Genomic DNA, 18,512 nt, shown 5'->3' on the forward strand with positions numbered 1-18,512 from the left:
GGCTCACAAAGAAATTCTCCTGCGTATGTTCATGAAGCTTTATTGTTTCACCTTCCACATTTAAATCTATAGCCCACTAGGAATTTATTTCTGTATATGGTGTGAGGCAGTTGGAAAGGTCACGTTTTGTTTTTTCCTCATCCGAATCCCTAACTGATGCTGCACCATTTATTAACAATCTGTTACTTCCTATTGTTCTGCAATGCTACTTCTAAACACATGTATTCCTGGGTCTGTTTCTAGACTCTGTTCTGCTCTATTGGTTTGTCTCTTCTTGCACGAATGCCACTCAGTCTAGCTTTCCAATCAGTCTTAACACCTTGCAGAGTAAGTCTTGCATGTTGTGCTTTTTAAGAATGCCTTGGCGGGGCACCTGGGTGGCTCAGTCGGTTAAGCATCCAACTTCGGCTCAGGTCATGATCTCACGGTTCGTGAGTTTGAGCCCTGCATCAGGCTCTGTGCTGACAGCTCGGAGCCTGGAGCCTCTTCAGATTCTGTGTCTCCCTCTCTCTCTGCCCCTCCCCCATTTCAAGTTCTGTCTCTCTCAAAAATAAAAAAACATTTAAAAAAAGAATGTCTTGGCAATTGCATTTCCCTATGAATTTTAGAGTCAGCTTGTCAATTTCCACACAAATACACAGCCACCCAAATCTGTGGGGATTCTTGTCAAGATTTTACGCCATCTATCAACCAATTTGAGGATAATCTTTACCAGGTTTTCTCCATTCCCCTCGTCTCTTTCTTTCTCTGGATGTATTTCAATCCAGAATCATAATACGTTCCTTCATTTATTTAGGTCTTCCTTAGTGTCTCTCAGTATTGTTTTATTGCCTTGAATTATCTTGTATTAGATTTGCTTCTGTTAGATTTAATATGCTATTGGATATAGGTATCTATTTTAAAATTTATTTTATGTTTATTGCTGCTCTATAGGAATGCAATTATTATTGTATTTTCTGTATCGACCTTGTATTTAGCAATTTATTGCAGAAGAAGAAAAACTACACATTATTATCTGTAGTTTTAATTTCTTTCTGTATACACAATTATGGTATTTGAAAAAAAAAGACACTTGTAATTTCTGCCTTCCGATCTTTAACACCTTATATTTGTTTTCATTGCTTTATTGGATTGTTTTGAACCACAGATAAAATGTTAAGTAGAGGTGGTGATAACAGACATCCTTATCCTGACCTCAAAAGGAAAGCTTTTAATATTTCACTGTTAAGTATTATGTTTGCTGTAGGTTTCGAAACATATATCTTAGGGCACTGGGGTGGTTCAGTAGGTTAAGTGTCCCACCCTTGGCTTCTCACAGCTCCATGGGTTTGAGCCCCAGTCGAGCTCTGTGCTGGCAGTGTGGAGCCTGCTTGGGATTCTCTCTCCCTCTCTCTCTCTGCGTCTCCTTACTCGCACTCTCCCTGTCTCTCTCATAATAAATAAATAAACTTTAAAAAAATCTTGACAGATTATTAAATTTGCCTTCTTTTGTTGGTTTTGCTAAGAAGCTTTTAAAATTATAAATGGATATAGGATGTTATCAAGTGCATTTTATGTCTCTGTTGAGGTCACTGTACGATTTTTCTTTTTATTCTATGCAATGAATTACACTGATCGATTTACAAATGTAAAGCTTGCCTTGTATTCTTGGAATAACCCAGTTTAGTAATGCCATATTTTTAAATATTTTGCTGGATTTGGTTTGCTAATATTTTATTTAGAATTGTTGGGCAATTCGTAAGATTGGTCTATATAAGTTTCCTTTTTTACACTGTTTTTGTGGGTTTCAGAATCAAGGTTGCACTGGCCTTATAAAGCATATTAAGAAGTTCTCTCCTTTTCTATTTTTTGCAAGAATTTTGGGATAGACATCATTTTTACTTAAATACTTGGTATAACTTGACCGTGAAGCCATCTGGGACTGTAATTTTCTCATGAAAAAAACCCTAAGAGACTCTTAAATACTGAGAACAAACTGAGGGTTGATGGGGGTTGGGGAGAGGGGAAAGTGGGTGATGGGCATTGAGGAGGGGACCTGTTGGGATGATCACTGGGTGTTGTATGGAAACCAATTTGACAATAAATACTATTTAATATATAAAAAAAGAAAGAAGACATTTTTTAAATTTAATTTTTATTTAAGTTTTTATTTAAGTAATGTTTTTTTCTTGAGGTATAATTTACAAAGAGTAAAATTCATTGTTTTGAAGTATATACCTCAGGGAGTTTTCACAACTGTACACACTTGTGAAAACACCACCAGAATCAGTGTGTAAAACACTCCTGCCATGCCAGAAAGTTCCCTTAACCCTCAACCCCCGTCCTAGGCAACCGTTGCTCAGTCTTCTGTCCCCACCATTTTGGTTTTTCTGGAATGCCGTAGCTGTGAGACCATTGAGTTCTTCTGTAAGACCATCTGGCTTCTTGCATTGAGCATAACTCCTGGGAGAGTCATCTAGCTGCTGTATTCCAGGACTTTGTTCCTTTTATTGCTTAAGTGTTGCTACAGTCAGGTAAATGAAGGACCACAATTTGGTTATCCATTCAGCGATATATAGACACTGGGTGGGCTATTATGAAAAGGTGCCTGAAAATATTCACTTGCGGGTCTTTATGTGGACACACCTAGGAGTAAAGAGCTAGGAGGATAACTACTGGAGAGGGGACTGTTGAATCATATGGCAAATGCACGTTTAACGTGACAAGGGACGACCAAACTTTTCCAGAGTGGGTCTTCCACCATTTTGCATTATCACCAGCATCTTCACCAATATTTGATATTGTAAGTGAAAAAAGCAGCCATTTTAATTTGGGGGATTTTAATATACACCTTTTCTAATGAAAAGTAACACTGAACACATTTTCCCGTGCTTATTTTCCACACACATAACTTCTCTACTGAAGTGTCTACTAAAATCTTTGGCTCAGTGTTTATAGGGTTGCCTTCTTAGAATTGAATTGGGAATGGGGCGCCTGGGTGGCTCAGTTGGTTGAGCGTCTGATTTTGGCTCAGGTCGTGATCTCATGGTTCGTGGGTTCGAGCCCTGCATCAGGCTCTCTGCTGTCAGTCAGAGCCTGCTTTGGATCTTCTGTCTCCCTCACTCTGCTCCTCCGCTAGCCTCTCTCTCTCTGTCTCTCAAAAATAAATAAACATTAAAAAAAAGAGATAATTGAATTGGGAGAGTCATTTTGGGTACAATCTTTTACCAGATATGTGTTATACAAATATTTTCTTCTAGTCAATGGCTCATTCTTTAAACAGTAAAAACTTTTAATTTTGAGGTAGTTAACTTTTATTGCTTATAACTTATAACTTTTCTTTTATCCCTTATCTAAAAATGCTTTGCTTAACTCAAGTGACAAACGTGTTCCTATAGTTTCTTCTAGAAATTTTATAGTTTTAGCTTTCCCAGTTAGTATGATTTTGAGTTAATTTTTGTATCTATTTTAAGTGTTCAGTTGCTTCTTAAAGTATGTGCAAAAGACTATCATTTCTCCATTGAGTTACTTTGTCACTCTGTCAAAACTCAATTGTATATACAAGTGTGGATCTATTTTCACACACTATTTCTGTATGTCTAACCCTTATGCTAAAACCACACTCTTGATTACTATAGCTTCACAGTAAACTTTGAAATTAGATATTGCAGATTCTTTGTTCTTTTTCAAGACTTCTGTATATCAAATAATTTTCCCAAACACCTGCAAAAGAAGAAAAAAAAGTCCGGCTGGGAATTTGATTGACTTTCCATTGAATCTGTAGATCAATTCGAGGAGAACTGACATCCTAATACTATTGTTTTCTTATCCATTAATATGGTACACATTTGTTCAGATCTTCTTTCATTTCTGTCAGCAATGTTTTATAACTTACAGCATCCAAGTTTTGCACATGTCCTGTTGCATTTATTCCTAAATATTATATATTTTAATGTTATTATAAATGGTATTCTATAATTTCAATTTCCAATGGCTCATTGCTAGTATACACCAAAAAATTGATTTCTCGATTGATTATTTTACTCTTATAATCTTGCTAATACACTTATTAATTCTAGCTTTTTTGTAGATTCTTTGCAATTTTCTTTGAGGAGTGTTTCATCTGTGATTAAAGATAGGCTTATATCTCCCTTTCCGACACCTTTTGTTTCACTTCCTTGGCTTGTTGCAGTGGAAAGGCCTCTTGTATATAATCGATGACAGCAGACATCCTTTTCTTGTTCAATCTTAGGAGTAAAGCACTCAGTCTTTCATCATTAAAGATGAGGTTAGCTGTAGATTTCTTATAGATGCCCTTTGTCAGGTTGAAGACGTTCTGTTCTGTTCCTGGCTTTATTGAGAGTTTTTATCATGATGTAAGTTAAGTTTTGTCAAATGCATTTTCTGCATCTATTAAACTGACCATGTGCCAACCGATCAGGGCCACCCAGGTGCCCCTGTAATGATTGATTTTTAAATGTTGAGCCAATCAAGCATTCTTAGAATAAAACTAACTTAGTCTTTTGTAATATACTGTATAATTCAATTTGTTAACATCTGATATTTTTGCATGCATTTTCATCATGCAAAAATGATTACTCTGTAGTTTTCTTTTCTCATACTATCTTTATCTGGTTCTGGGATCAAAGTTATGCTGGCCTCATAGAATAAATTGGGAAGCATTCCCTGTTCTTCTTTACCTTTTTTCTAGAAGACTTTATGTGGAATTGGTATTATTTCTGTCTTAATTGGTAGAATTTACCAGTGCAGCAGTTTGGATGTGGAACTTTCATAATGGAAAGTTTTAAATATGAATGCATTTTCTTTACTAGCTATAGGGCTATTCAGGATGTTTACTTTTTCTTGGTTGAGTTCTGGTCATCTGGTGTTTACAAAGGAATGTGTTCATTTCATCTAAGTTGTTGAATTTATGTTCATACAGTTTTACATAATATTTACATATTTTCTTATTGGGATAAGAACACAACATGAGACTTACCCTCTTGACAAATTGTAAGCGTGTAATACAGTGTTGTTAACCATATACACAACCTTGTACAGCACATCTCTAGAACTTACTCTGCTTGCATAATTGAAACTACAGACCCATTGCCCACAACTTTTCATTTCCCCCTTATTAACCATGTGCTATCTGCTGGATCTGTAGTTATGTTCTCTTTCATTCCTGATATTGGTAATTTGTGTCTTCACTCTACATATCTTTTCCTCCTGATCAATCTGCCTAGAGATTTAGCAATATTATTTTTTCCAAAGAATCAAGTTTTAGTTTCATTAATTTTCACTATTGTTCTTTTGTTTTCAAATTCACTTATTTCTGTCATTGCTTTTATTATTTCCTTCCTTCTGCATACTTGAGTAATTGGCTCTCCTTTTCCCAATTTCTTAAGGTAGAAACTTGATTTGAAATCTTTTTGATTTGATTGAAACGTTTTCTTATGATTTTTTTCCCTTTTTGTTTTCTTTATTTTGAGAGAGCATGCACGAGCTGGGAGAAGAGTAGAGGGAGAGAGAGAGAGAGAGAGAGAGAGAGAGAGAGAGGATTTTAAGCAGGCTCCACATTGAGCTTGGAGCCCTATGTGGGGCTTGATCCCACAGCTCTGGGATCATGACCTAAGCTGAAGTCAGGAGTCAGATGATCAACTAACTGAACCACCCAAATGTCCCCTTTTACCTTTTCTAATATAATGTTATAGATTTCCCCTTTAGCAAGGCTTTAGCTGTGTCTCATAAGTTTTGATCTGTTTGGTTTTTATTTTCATTCTATTCAAATTTTTCTTATTCCCCCTGAGTTCTCCTTTGACTCCTGTGTTGTTTAGTAGTACTTTGTTGTTTAATTTCAAAATATTCAGGGGTTCTCAGATACATTTCTGTTACTGATGTCTTGTTTCATTTTGGTGTCAAAGAAGATACTTATTAAATTTCCATTTTTAAAAAATTTTTGGGATTTGTTTCATGGCACAGAACATAATCCATCGTGGTGAATGTTCCATGCATACATTTGAAAAGAATCCACACGCTTGAAAATAATTCATCCATACATTTGAAGAGAATGCGTGCTCTGCCGTTGTCAGGTTGAACATTCTATAAATGTCACTTATGCTTATTTGTTCTTTTAATTATGTAAAGAGGAGTGTTAAAGTCTCCAAATATGATTTTCACTTCTATCACATTCTCCTTCATACATTGAAAAACTGTATTACATGTGTACACAGTTAGGATTATGTCTTTTTGATCAACTGTTTCCTCTTTCATTATGTAATATCCTTATCTGTGCTAATGTTTATTGTTCTGAAATCCAATTTGTCTGATATTCATAGCCCCTTCCAATCAGTAGTCCCTTCCAATTTTTTGATTAGTGTTTGCCTCGCACATCTTTTTGCATCTTTTTACTTTTAAAGTACAAATTTATTTATTTTTAATTGGTTTCTTGTAGAGAGTGTCGCTGGGTCTTGCTTTTTCATCCAAGTAGACCATTTCTGCCTTTAATTTTGTTGTATTTAGTCTACATTTAATGTAATGACTGATATGGTTGGATTTAAATCAACTATATCATTCATATTGCCTCATCTATCTTTTGTCCCCTTTTTCCTTGCTTTCCTGCCCTTTTTTTGGTATGAAATTTATATTGTATAATTCCATTTTACGTCCACTCTTGGCTTATTAGTTATTCTTCTTTGAAAATTTATTTCATTCTTAGTCTACAGATTCCCACAGACTCATTAACTTGTCAGAGGCTGCTTTCAACAATATTAGGCCACTTTAGGTATAGTGAAATAACTTTGCGACACTGGATTTCCATTTTCTCCCTCCCATCCTTTGAGCTATTTTTGTCATACGTTTTACTTCTACATACACTTTAAGCTCCAAAATTCATCCCTACTCTTTTGGTTAGAGAGTCAATTTTCTTACAAACCAATAATACAAAATAAGAACAATTGTTTTTAGAGGCTCCTGAGTGGCTCAGTCAGTTAAACGTCTGACTTTGGCTCAGGTCATGATCTCACAGCTTGTGGGTTCGAGCCCCATGTCGGGCTCTGTGGTGACAGCTCGGATCCTGGAGCCTGCTTCGGATTCTGTGTCTCCCTCTCTCTCTGCCCCTCCCCCGTTCACACTCTGTCTCTCTCTCTCAAAAAATTAACATTAAACATTTTTTTTAAAAAAAGAACAATTGTTTATATTTATCTTTAGTTTTACTATTTTTAAAAAATTTTTTTAGTGTTTTTATTTATTTTTGAAGGGGAGAGAGAGACAGAGCATGAGTGGGGGAGGAACAGAGAGAGGAGAGACAGAATCTGAAGCAGGCCCCAGGCTCTGGGCTGTCAGCACAGAGCCCAACACGGGACTCAAACCCACGAACTGTGAGATCATGACCTGAGCCGAAGTCAGACGCTTAACCGACTCAGCCACCCAGGAGCCCCTTAATTTTAATATTTTTACAGCTCTACATCTCTTTGTATGATAAAGCTCTTCATTTCCACCTAGTATTGTTTTGCTGTCTCAGACTTCCTTTAATATCTCTTGTTGGGTGAGTCTCCTGGCAATGAATTCTCTCAGCTTTTGTCATCTGAAAAAAACAACTTGTTTTCCCTTCATATTTGAAAGATTTTTTTCACTGGATACAGAGTTCTGAGTTGACCTTTTGCTTTTTCTTTCAGTACTATAAGGATGTGACCCCACTATCTTCTGATTTGCCTTCTTTCTGCCAAAAAGTATGCTTGATATTCATACCTTTGTTCCACTGTATTTAAAGTTATTTTTCCTCTGGCTGCTTTTAAGATTACTCTTTATCTTTGGTTTTCAGAAATTGACGTGTGTGTGTGTGTGTGTGTGTGTGTGTGTGTGTGTGATCCTATTTGGGACTCTGAATTTCTTGTATACGTGTTTTGCTTTTTTATTACTGTTTTTAAGTTAAAATCTAAAGTTCTCAGTCATTTCTCTTCAGCTATTTATGTCTCTTCCTCTTTCTTCTCTCTGAGAACTCCAATAATATATTTAAATTCCATTTGATATTGTCCCACAGCTCTTGGTGTTCTGGACTTGTTTTGTTTTGTTCATATTTTTTCTTTGTCTTGGTTTTTGTTTTCAGAGAGAAAGAGAGAGAGAGCACACAGGATAGAGAGAGAGAATCCCAAGTAGGCTCCATGCTCACTGCAGACCCTGATGTGGGACTTGATCCCACAACACCAGGATCACTACCTGAGCCAAAATCAAGAGTTGGGCACTCAACCAACTAAGCCACCCAGGTGCCCCACTCTTTGCCCTGGTTTAACCATTTCTGCTGACCTATCTTCAAGTTCACTTATTCTTTCCTCAACAATTTCCAGTTCCCTTTTCAACCTGTGAAAGGAATTCATCTTTGACGTCATGTTTTTTTTTTTTTAATTCTTAGTATTTCCATTTGACTATTTGTAAAAATCATTTTCACCTCTCTGTTAAAATTCTCCATTGCTCATGCATGTTGTCCACTTTTTCCAGTAGATTACTTACCAATCATAGTTATTATAAAGTCTTAGGTCATTTCTTAGTCTACTTCTATTGATTGGTTTACCTCTTAACAATGAGGTTTTGTTTGTTTGGCTTTTGTATGTTTTCTGATTTTTCATGCAATGATGAATATTGTATTTAGAAAAACAGTACAGATGAAAATAAATAATATTTATGCACGGAAATGGACACAGCTCTTTTCCTGTCAGTTCATCATTGTGTGTGCGTGTGTGTATTTGTCTAGTCCATTGTTTAGCTCAGTTGTTGTTCTAGTCACTTTAGGGGCACCACAGACTTTAATTTCCTTCAGGGGCAGCCGAGGGCTCTTTTTTCATTTTGCAGTGTCTGTGATGCTAGTGGACTTTTCTCAATGTTTCTGCTTTTTTCTTAGCTTTCAGGGGTCCCAGTATGCTCTGCACCACAAGAGATGATTTCTCTTGTTTCTTCCCTAGAAGTAGACTGCCATTTCTTGTAACTTCGTGTGAGACTCATGGTGAAGGCAAGAGGGATTCTTAGGTCTCCTCATCCAGCTCCTGTCTTTGGCAGGTCCTGTGCACCTGGTCTGGAGAGTGGAGGTTTCTCATTGTTGCTGCTATGCACTCCATCCCAAGGAAGCCAAGCTGTCCCTTGCAGCTGTGGTGTGGCTGAGACTCAGTGGTGTGTGAGCTTTCTGCTTTTCTTCCAGTGATAGGTTGTGTTTCTATTCCTCCCTTATAAGCAGTGAGTCTCTGCCTGGACTCTGGGTATGGGAGTTCCCCGATGACTTAAGGCTCTTTCTTCTTATGAGAAAAGAGTCTGAGAAGATGACAGGGCTTTGTGTGAGTCTCTCAGTGGCCACTGACTACTTCTGGTATGATTGTGGCACTAAGGGGAGCTGTCTCTGGTCTTCTCCCCGGTCCCAGTATTCCTTCTGTGGACTCAGTGGAGGCCCATGGATAAAAGCATGAGATTGAGTGCAGACTCCTCCTAGGTGTAGAGCTCCAAGTGATTCGGGATCAACATTATAGCCCACACATGGCCTCTATGAATTTGCTAAAATGAAATCTGCTTTCTCCTGACTCACTTTAATGGTGACCACCTGCCAAAGGTAGAGCAGTTTGTTTGCCCATCTCTCCTTAAAGGGGCTCATCACTTCAAATTCGTTCGACCTGATTGCCTGGAAAGCTGAGTCTCTGATGGGCTCAAGAAAGTTGTAGTTGTGCAGATTACCTGGGTTTTCTCATTGCTATAGTAGGAGTGACATTCTCCTGTGGCTTTCTACATATGAAACTGAAAATAGCTCTCCGACGGGAAGATTTTCATTTACAAAATCAATTTCTTTAGTAGCTAGAGAACATTCAAATTTTCTACTTCATCTTTAGTAAATTTTGTTTTCCTATTAATTTTCTCATTTCCTCTAAATTCTCAAATTTTGGCCTTCAGCTTTCAATAATATTCTGTTATTTGAGGGGGCAGTCTTTAACAACTTAGGCTTAGTATTAGTCTACCTTTTTACATTCCCGATATTCCTTAAGTTTCTCTGTTTTTTAACTTGTTCAGTTTTAGCAGAGTTTTGAAAGAACCAACTCTCAGCTTTGGCGAACTCTATTTTATTTTATTTATTTATTTATTTATTTATTTATTGGTGAGCTCTATTTTATGTATTTTCTCTATTTTATTAATTTCTGGTCTCGTTTAATTATTTCATTCCTTCTAATTTCCTTGAATTTAATCGGTTGTTTATATTCTAACTGCTTGCAGGACACACTTACTAATTTTCAACTTTTGCTTTTAAAACATATGCATTTATAGCTATCATTTCCTCTCACACATGGTTTGTCTTATATGAAATACGAATATCATTCAATTCACATATTTCCATTGCAATTTCTTCTTTGACCCGTGGGTTACTTAGAAGTATATTTATACTTTTCCAAACTAATGGAAATTTTCTTTTTATCTTTTTGTTATTTATTTCTAGCTTAATTAATTTGTAATCAGAGAATATACTTTGTATGATTTAAAGGCTTTTAAATTTGTTGACACTTGCCGTATAAACTAGCACATGGTAAATTTTGAAAAATATTATATCGTACCAGTTATTCGTGAGTGAATTATAATACATATATACACATAGACAAATAATAACTAGGTTGTTTATTTCTTGTTTTGGCCAATTCTGTTTTTACTAATCTTTTTGTTCGTTTGTTCTACCAATCACTGAGCAAACTGACTGAAAAATCTTCCATTATGATTGTGAAGTTGTCTATCTCCTTGTAGTTTGGGGAAATTTTGCTTTATATATTTTGAGGCTATTTGTCATATTCAATTTTAAATGTTACATCTTCCTAGTGAATTAACTCTTTTATTATTGTGAAGTGATCCCCTTTATATCTTATCTTATGCTTTAAAATATAATTTGTCTGGTATTAATATAGCTACATCAGTTTTTCTGTTAGGATATATATTATATGTAAATATATATACCTATATATGAAATCAAATATGTATTTTTTCATTCTTTTACTTTCAACTTTTCTCTATATATGTATATGTGTATATTTAAATATATGTAAATGTGTGTATATTTAAATATACATATATGTATATGTGTGTATTTAAATATGTGTATATCTAAATTTTCTTTCGTACACGACATGTTTGGTTTGGTTTTTGAATCTAGTCTTCAACATCCTTGTCTTTTAATTAGAATATTAAAACTATTTACATCTAATATAAATCTATTAGCAAATTGGTTTTTATTTTGCATTTCCAATTTTGTTTAATGTTTATTTATTTTTGAGACAGAGAGAGAGAGATCATGAATGAGGGAGGGTCAAAGAGAGGGAGACACGGAATCTGAAGCTGACTCTGGGCTCTGAGCTGTCAGCACAGAGCCCAACGCGGGGCTCGAACTCACGGACCATGAGATCATGACCTGAGCTGAAGTCGGATGCTTAACCGACTGAGCTACCCAGGCGCCCCTTTAAAACAAAAATTTTTTTTTAATGTTTATTTATTTTTGAGACAGAGAGAGACAGAGCATCAATGGGGGAGGGCCAGAGAGAGGGAGACACAGAATCTGAAGCCGCCTCCGGGCTCTGAGCTGTCAGCACAGAGCCCCACGCGTATTTTGCATTTCTATTTTTGTTCCACTTTCTTTCTGTCTTTTCCTTTGGATAGATGTTTTAAAGATCACATCTCTGTATTTTATTAGTTTACTTCAAAATGTTTTTATCTTAGAAATTATAATGTGCAGTCTTGATTTATACTAGGGACAGAGGGGGAGGGAGAGAGAATCTCAAGCAGGGTCCATGCCCAACAAGATCATGACCTGAGCTGAAGTGAAGAGTTGGATGCTTAACCAACTGAGCCATCCAAGCCCCCTTAGAATACCTTAACTTAATTTACCTACCTCCTAAATCATATGCTATTGGTTGATATATTTTAATTTTCAATATTAAAAAAAGAATCTCACACTAATTTTTATGGTCAATATTTATTTAGATTTACCTACAGAGTTGCCTTTTATGTTTTTCTGCTTTCATTCCCGGGTCTGGGTTTCCATGTGGTTTCATTTTTTTGTTTTTTGTTTTTTTTTTTTATACCTGAACAACAGGTGTGTTTTTTTTTGTTTTTTGTTTTTTTTGTTTTTTTGGTTTTTTTTTTTAGTTCAGGTCTGCTGATGACAAATCCTCTAGTTTTTGATTATCTGAAAATGTGCTTATTTTACTTTTATTCATGATGGATGTTTTTGCTGGGTATAAGGATCTAGGCTGGTAGTTATTTTCTTCCAGCACTTGGATGATAACGCCTCCTTGTTCTTCTGGATTCTGTGTTTCCTTTGAGAAAATCATCTGTTAGCTTTATTATCGCTTCAGCGTCATTCTCTCTCTCCTCTTCTAGAACTTCAATCACATATTTTTTTAGTCATCTTCGCTATATCCACTATGTCTCCTATCCTTTTTCTGAATTGTTCATTCTTCTGTGTTTCCAGGAAAGTATTCTGAATATTTTCTTCTAAGCTTTATTCAAGTTCACTAATCCTCTTAAGTTCTAATGTATCTCTCAATCCACCCTCTTGGTATTTAGTTTCAGTTATTGTATTTTTCTATTCTAGAATGCTCCATATAGTTAGTTTTTAAATAGCTTTCAGCTCTCTGCCAAATTCCCAATCTTGTCTTTTCTTGAACATATTAAAAATAGTTAGTTTAAAATTCATGCTAGACAAATGTACCCTCTGGCGGGAGATGCAGATGATGGGGGGAGGCCTCTCGATTTTGTTGTAAACCTAAAACTTCTCTAAAAAATTAAGGTTGTATTTAAAAATTTAAAATAAAATGAAATAAAATAAAATAAAATGAAATAAAATAAATTTCATGTTAGATAACTTCATTATCTGGAACACCTGTGGGTCTGCTGCTATTATCTGTAGTTTCTCTTGGTTTTAAAAAAATTGTGTTGGCCCCTCTATTTGAATTCATGTTACTTTTTAACTTATATGTCTGAAATTTTTATGAAAAATTTTAGAAGCAATTTGAGGCTCTGGATGTTATCTTTTTCTAAGGAGGCTCATATCTGTTTCTGGCAGTTAGTTAAGGGCACCATCAATCTCAGATGAATTTAATTCAAGCCTAGGTTGGGATAATTCCAAGTTGGGCTTGATAGTCTAGAAGAACTGATCTGCTTCTAGTTCACCCTTATTTGTAGGATGCAACCACACTCAAAACCTAAGGGATTTACTATGGCTACTTCTTTTGGTGAGCCAAAGCTTGAATTTGTCCTCCTAGCCCCTGGTCAATTGAGCCTCCTCTCCTGGAACTGCAAATGTTCCCTGTGCAAAAGGGGTCTTGAATTCCTTGCTCGTTTCTCTGCGTTCTTTGCATTTGGATGTTAACCAAGTAATTTTTCACTGCTCTGGTAGCTCTCCATTGCCTTCAAATCATGCATACACATTTTTCCAGCATTTGTAATGGTTCCCAGTGGAAAGGTTTCTCCAAGTTTCCCTGTGTCACCATTGGAGATAAAAGTCTATCTCTGCTCTCAGAGAAACAGGGCAAATGCTTTGACCCAGTCTCCAGGGCCTGAGTAGAATAGATTATTCTCAGTCCCATTCTTCTGAATTATTACTCGTTTGTCTGATGACCCCAACTACTGAGCACTCGTGGACTCTAAGCTCACACTGCCTGGTTCAAGTCTCGACTCTTACTTAATGTGTGTTTGTGGGCATTAAATAGCTTCTTTAGATGTCTCTTTCATCATTTGTAAAACATACATAACAGGGTTGCTACAAGGGCTAAATGAGTATGTTAATTAACACAATGATTTTAGATTAGTGTCTGTCATATAGTAAAAGCTCAAAACATTGACTATGAATATTCTTTCCTTGATTAACCAGAAGATACAGCTTAAAATGTCTTTTCTTTTCTTTTATTTCTTTTATTTATTTTCTTTATTTCTTTTATTTCCAGACCAAGTGAAAAATCAAGGAGTTTGTGTAGTGACTTTCCAACTTTGAAGACCAAGTATCTGAACTGCAGGTAGCCAACGATGAAACTTTCTGCAACATATGTGACTTAGATTGCAAAAGGAGAGTTCTGGAATGGTATGTACTGTTTCTTGGTAGTGTGGTAATGGTAAATTATATCCGAGGATTTCAGTTTGCTCATCTGCAAAATAGGATTATTACAATGCTGGTGGTTGTGCCTGCTTCTCAGGACCATTATAAAGTCATAGCTGGGAGCGTACTTTAAAAATTATAAAGTGCAACCCACAAACGTATGGCCGACTAATCTTTAACAAAGCAGGAAAGACTATCCAGTGGAATAAAGACATTCTCTCCAGCAAATGGTTCTGGGAAAACTGGACAGCAACATGCAGAAAAACGAACGTGGACCACTTTCTTACACCCTACACAAAAATAAACTCAAAATGGATGAAAGACCTAAACGTAAGACAAGAAGTCATCAAAATCCTCGAGGAGAAAACAGGCAACAACCTCTTTGACCTCAGCCACAGAAACTTCTTACTCAACACGTCTCTGGAGGCAAGGGAAACAAAAGCAAGAATGAACTAACTACTGGGACCTCATCAAAATAAAAGCCTTCTGCACAGTGAAGGAAACAATCAGCAAAACTAAAAGGCAACCAACGGAATGGGAGAAGATATTTGCAATGACATATCAGATAAAGGGTTAGTATCCAAAATCTGTAAAGAACTTATCAAGCTCAACACCCAAAAAACAAATAATCCAGTGAAGAAATGGGCAAAAGACATGAATAGACACTTTTCCAAAGAAGACATCCAGATGGCCAACCGACACATGAAAAAAATGCTCAACATCACTCATTATCAGGGAGATACGAATCAAAACCACAATGACTTACCACCTCACACCTGTCAGAATGGCTAACGTTAACAACTGAGGCAACAACAGATATTGATGAAAATGCGGAGAAAGAGGATCTCTTCTGCACTGCTGGTGTGAATGCCAACTGGTGCAGCCACTCTGGAAAACAGTATGGAGGTTCCTGAAAACATTAAAAGTGGAACTACCCTACGACCCAGCAATTGCACTACTAGGTGTTTATCCAAGGGATTCAAATGTGCTGTTTCGAAGGGACACATGCACCACAATGTTTATAGCAGCACTATCAACAACATACACATATATACATCAACATATACATATATACATATATACATATATACACACACACACACACACACACACACACACACACACTGGAGTATTACTCGGCAATCAACAAGAATGAAATCTTGCCATTTGCAACTATGTGGATGGAACTGGAAGGTATTATGCTAAGCGAAATTAGTGAGAGAAAGACAAATATCATATGACTTCACTCACATGAGGATTTTAAGACACAGAGCAGATGAGCATATGGAAGGAAAGCAAAAATAATATAAAAAACAGGGAGGGGGACAAAACATAAGAGACTCTTAAATATGGAGAACAAACAGAGGGTTACTGGAGGGGTTGTGGGAGGAGGGATGGGCTAAATGGGTAAAGGGCACTAAGGAATCTACTCCTGAAATCATTGTTGCCCTCTATGCTAACTAACTTGGATGTAAATTAAAAAATAAATAAATAAATTTTGAAAAATTTAAAAAAATTGTAAAGTGCGGCAGGTGTATGGGTATGATCTCTGTAATCGTTTATCAACACCACCAATCAGAAATTTCCTGGACCTTTTTATTTAAAATAGGAAGATCAGAAGTCAAACCTTAAGGAGCATATGTACTTCCCTGAGTGCGCGCACATGCACACACGCATGCGAGATTTGCTTGCTGAAAAGAGAAAGAAATATCTGACAGTTGTCGATTTCAATCTTTCACACGAACGGGTCTGCCCCGCAGTCCCGTTGCCAACAGCCCATCCTATGGCGGCTGAAGTATAGCCAGATGGAGTCACTGGCTTATTGGATGCCGATGGGCCCGAAGCAGAGCCACTGAAATGTGCCAACATTCTCACTCCTCCCCGGGGGCCTGAGCCTGTCAGTGGAGTAATGAGAAAGAGGAACAAAGATGGGAAAAGACCAGCAGCTATTCATGAGGCTGTGGCCATCCCGCGCCCCGCCCCCCTCCAGCCACCTGCTTGAAGGGAGGGATGTTGAAAGAACCACATTTTCCATTCCTCAAAGCCAAACAAGCACAGAGAATCGGCCGAGCCTCCCTAAATCGGTGCCTGACGGGGATATAAAAAGCTGAACCCACTGAAAGCCTGCATCTGTTAAATGAATCCACAGCCTGGGAGCCAAATCAAAACAGATGTGCTTAAACAGCAGGCACCCCTCCCACGGAGAGACACCTCTCCCTCCATGTCCGAAGCCCGTCTTCTCTCTGCCAGGAGATCTGGCCAGATTATGGGAAACGTGCACTTCCATCAGGGACTCCGATGGTCTCCAGAGCCAACCCCGCCTCACATCACTTACCTGCATCATGTGAGCCCCGCACACCCCCGGACTGAGGCTGTCAGTGAAGGGGTGAATGCAGGCACGGAGGCCAGTTAGACTCACCGGCTCTCATTCCCCAGGCCTCCTTCGTTCTGGGTTCCCGTCCGCAAGCCCAGGTCCCCAGCTGGGTCAAGGATATAAGTCCTGGCTGCTCTCCAAGGCCTGGCTCAGCTGGCACTTCTAGAGGCTTCCTCAGTCTCCAGGACAAGCCTATTACCTCCTTGTCTCTTCCCACAACATGTCTGTGAAAACTTTACAAAGATTCACCAGTTGGCTTCCGGGAGTTTGTGAATTTCCTGCACTTTTTTTTTTAATGTTTATTTATTTATTTTGAGAGAGAGAGAGAGAGAGAGAGAGCAGGGGAGGAGAGAGAGGCAGAGAGAAAATCCCAAGCAGGCTCTGCATTATCAGTGCTGAGCCCAACTCGGGGCTCAATCACAGCAGAGTGACCTGAGCCAAAATCGAGAGTTGGCCAACTTAACCGACTGATCCACCCAGGAGCCCCTTTCTTGAACTCCTACGCAGATTCCCACGTATGGGCATCTGTACATCTTTTCTCAGGAGAAAAAAAGAAATAACTTTTACCGGGTTTCAGAGAAGGCTTTGCCCTAAAAACGTTTAAGATAAATATGGATACAACTCTGGATGCCTGGGTGGCTCCATCGGTTAAGCGTCAGACGTTTGATTTGGGCTCAGGTCATGATATCACAGTTTGTGAGATCAACCCCCAGGTCGGGCTCTGTGCTGAGAGCACAGAGCCTGCTCGGGATTCTCTCTCTCCCCGCTCTCTGCCCTTCCTCCACTGGCTCGCGCACGCGCGCTCTCTCTCTCTCTCGAAATAAATAAACATTAAAAAAGAAGACATAACTTCTTAAAAATTATGAATACAACCCCACTGCGATATAACTTGGATAGTAAGAAATGCATTGTGATGGACAGTTCTAAGCCTGCCCCTCCTGCTGACCAGAAAAACCACAAAGGTTGATGGGGCTGAGGTGTAGCCTAGAATAAAGTGCTCGCTAAATCTTTGCTAGATCAACGTTGGGTCTCTCCGCCCTCGGAAAGTGTGGGCCAGCAAGATTTGAAAGGCATAAAACTCAGCTTTTTTCAGTATGAGAGGTATTGAAACTACTCACCAACACCCCCCTCTGCACACCCTCAGCCACACACGAAGGCAGACACACAAGCCTGATCAGCCTCGGCCACCTCAGAATCCCGCATCCCCAAGGACTTCTCCAGGCATCCGGTAGGCTCCGTGAGGTGATTCAGTCGTGATTTCCTTCCCTTCAAGGCAATCCCCCTGCCTCGTCACTGCACTTCTCCCTCTCTGCCTAAGTGATAGGTGGGCTACTCAACTTGAGTTTCCTCAAACTTCCTCCACCTGAAAAATCTCTATCACCTCTCTCTCCGTACAGGCCAGTTTTTGAGGACCGATGGTCTCTCCAACTTGCTACGGCTGATCTCCCACGTGTCTCGTTAGCGTTTTATTACGACAATTTTTCAAATATATAGAAAACCAGCTACGATATTAAAACGAGTCCCCCTGTGTCCGTGACCTAGATCTATCCGTTAACACTGTCCATATCTGTTTGCTCACTTTTGCCTTGCTGAAATATTACAAAGAGGCACGTGTCACATTTACTTTCAAAACTTTGGCACGTGACTCTAAAATATAAAGGCATTTTCTGACCCAGCGATAATACCATAGGACAGCAAGCCAAGTGAACAGTGATTCCTTAGTAATGTCTTATACCCCTCCGCATTCAAATACCCCTTGTTGGCCCTCCCCAAATTGCTTTGCTTGAGACAGAATTCAAACAAGACAGAATTCAAACTTTGTATTCGGTTCTTGTATACTTAAATGTTGTTAAGTCTTAAGCCGCCCTCCCCAACCCTTCCCCGGGCACTGCCCGGTGGAAGAGACCATTTAGGATGTCCTCTGTGATGGATGCTACACTTTCTGGATGCGTCTGATTCCTCAGCCTGTCATCTAATTCATTTTTCTGTGCCCCATATTTCACGTTGACCGGAAGTCCGAAGAGGCTTGACGGGTTTTCAAACTCTGGTGAGCGT

Source organism: Panthera leo, chromosome D2 (genome assembly GCF_018350215.1).
Source record: "Panthera leo isolate Ple1 chromosome D2, P.leo_Ple1_pat1.1, whole genome shotgun sequence".
In the NCBI taxonomy this organism is placed as follows: domain Eukaryota; kingdom Metazoa; phylum Chordata; class Mammalia; order Carnivora; family Felidae; genus Panthera; species Panthera leo.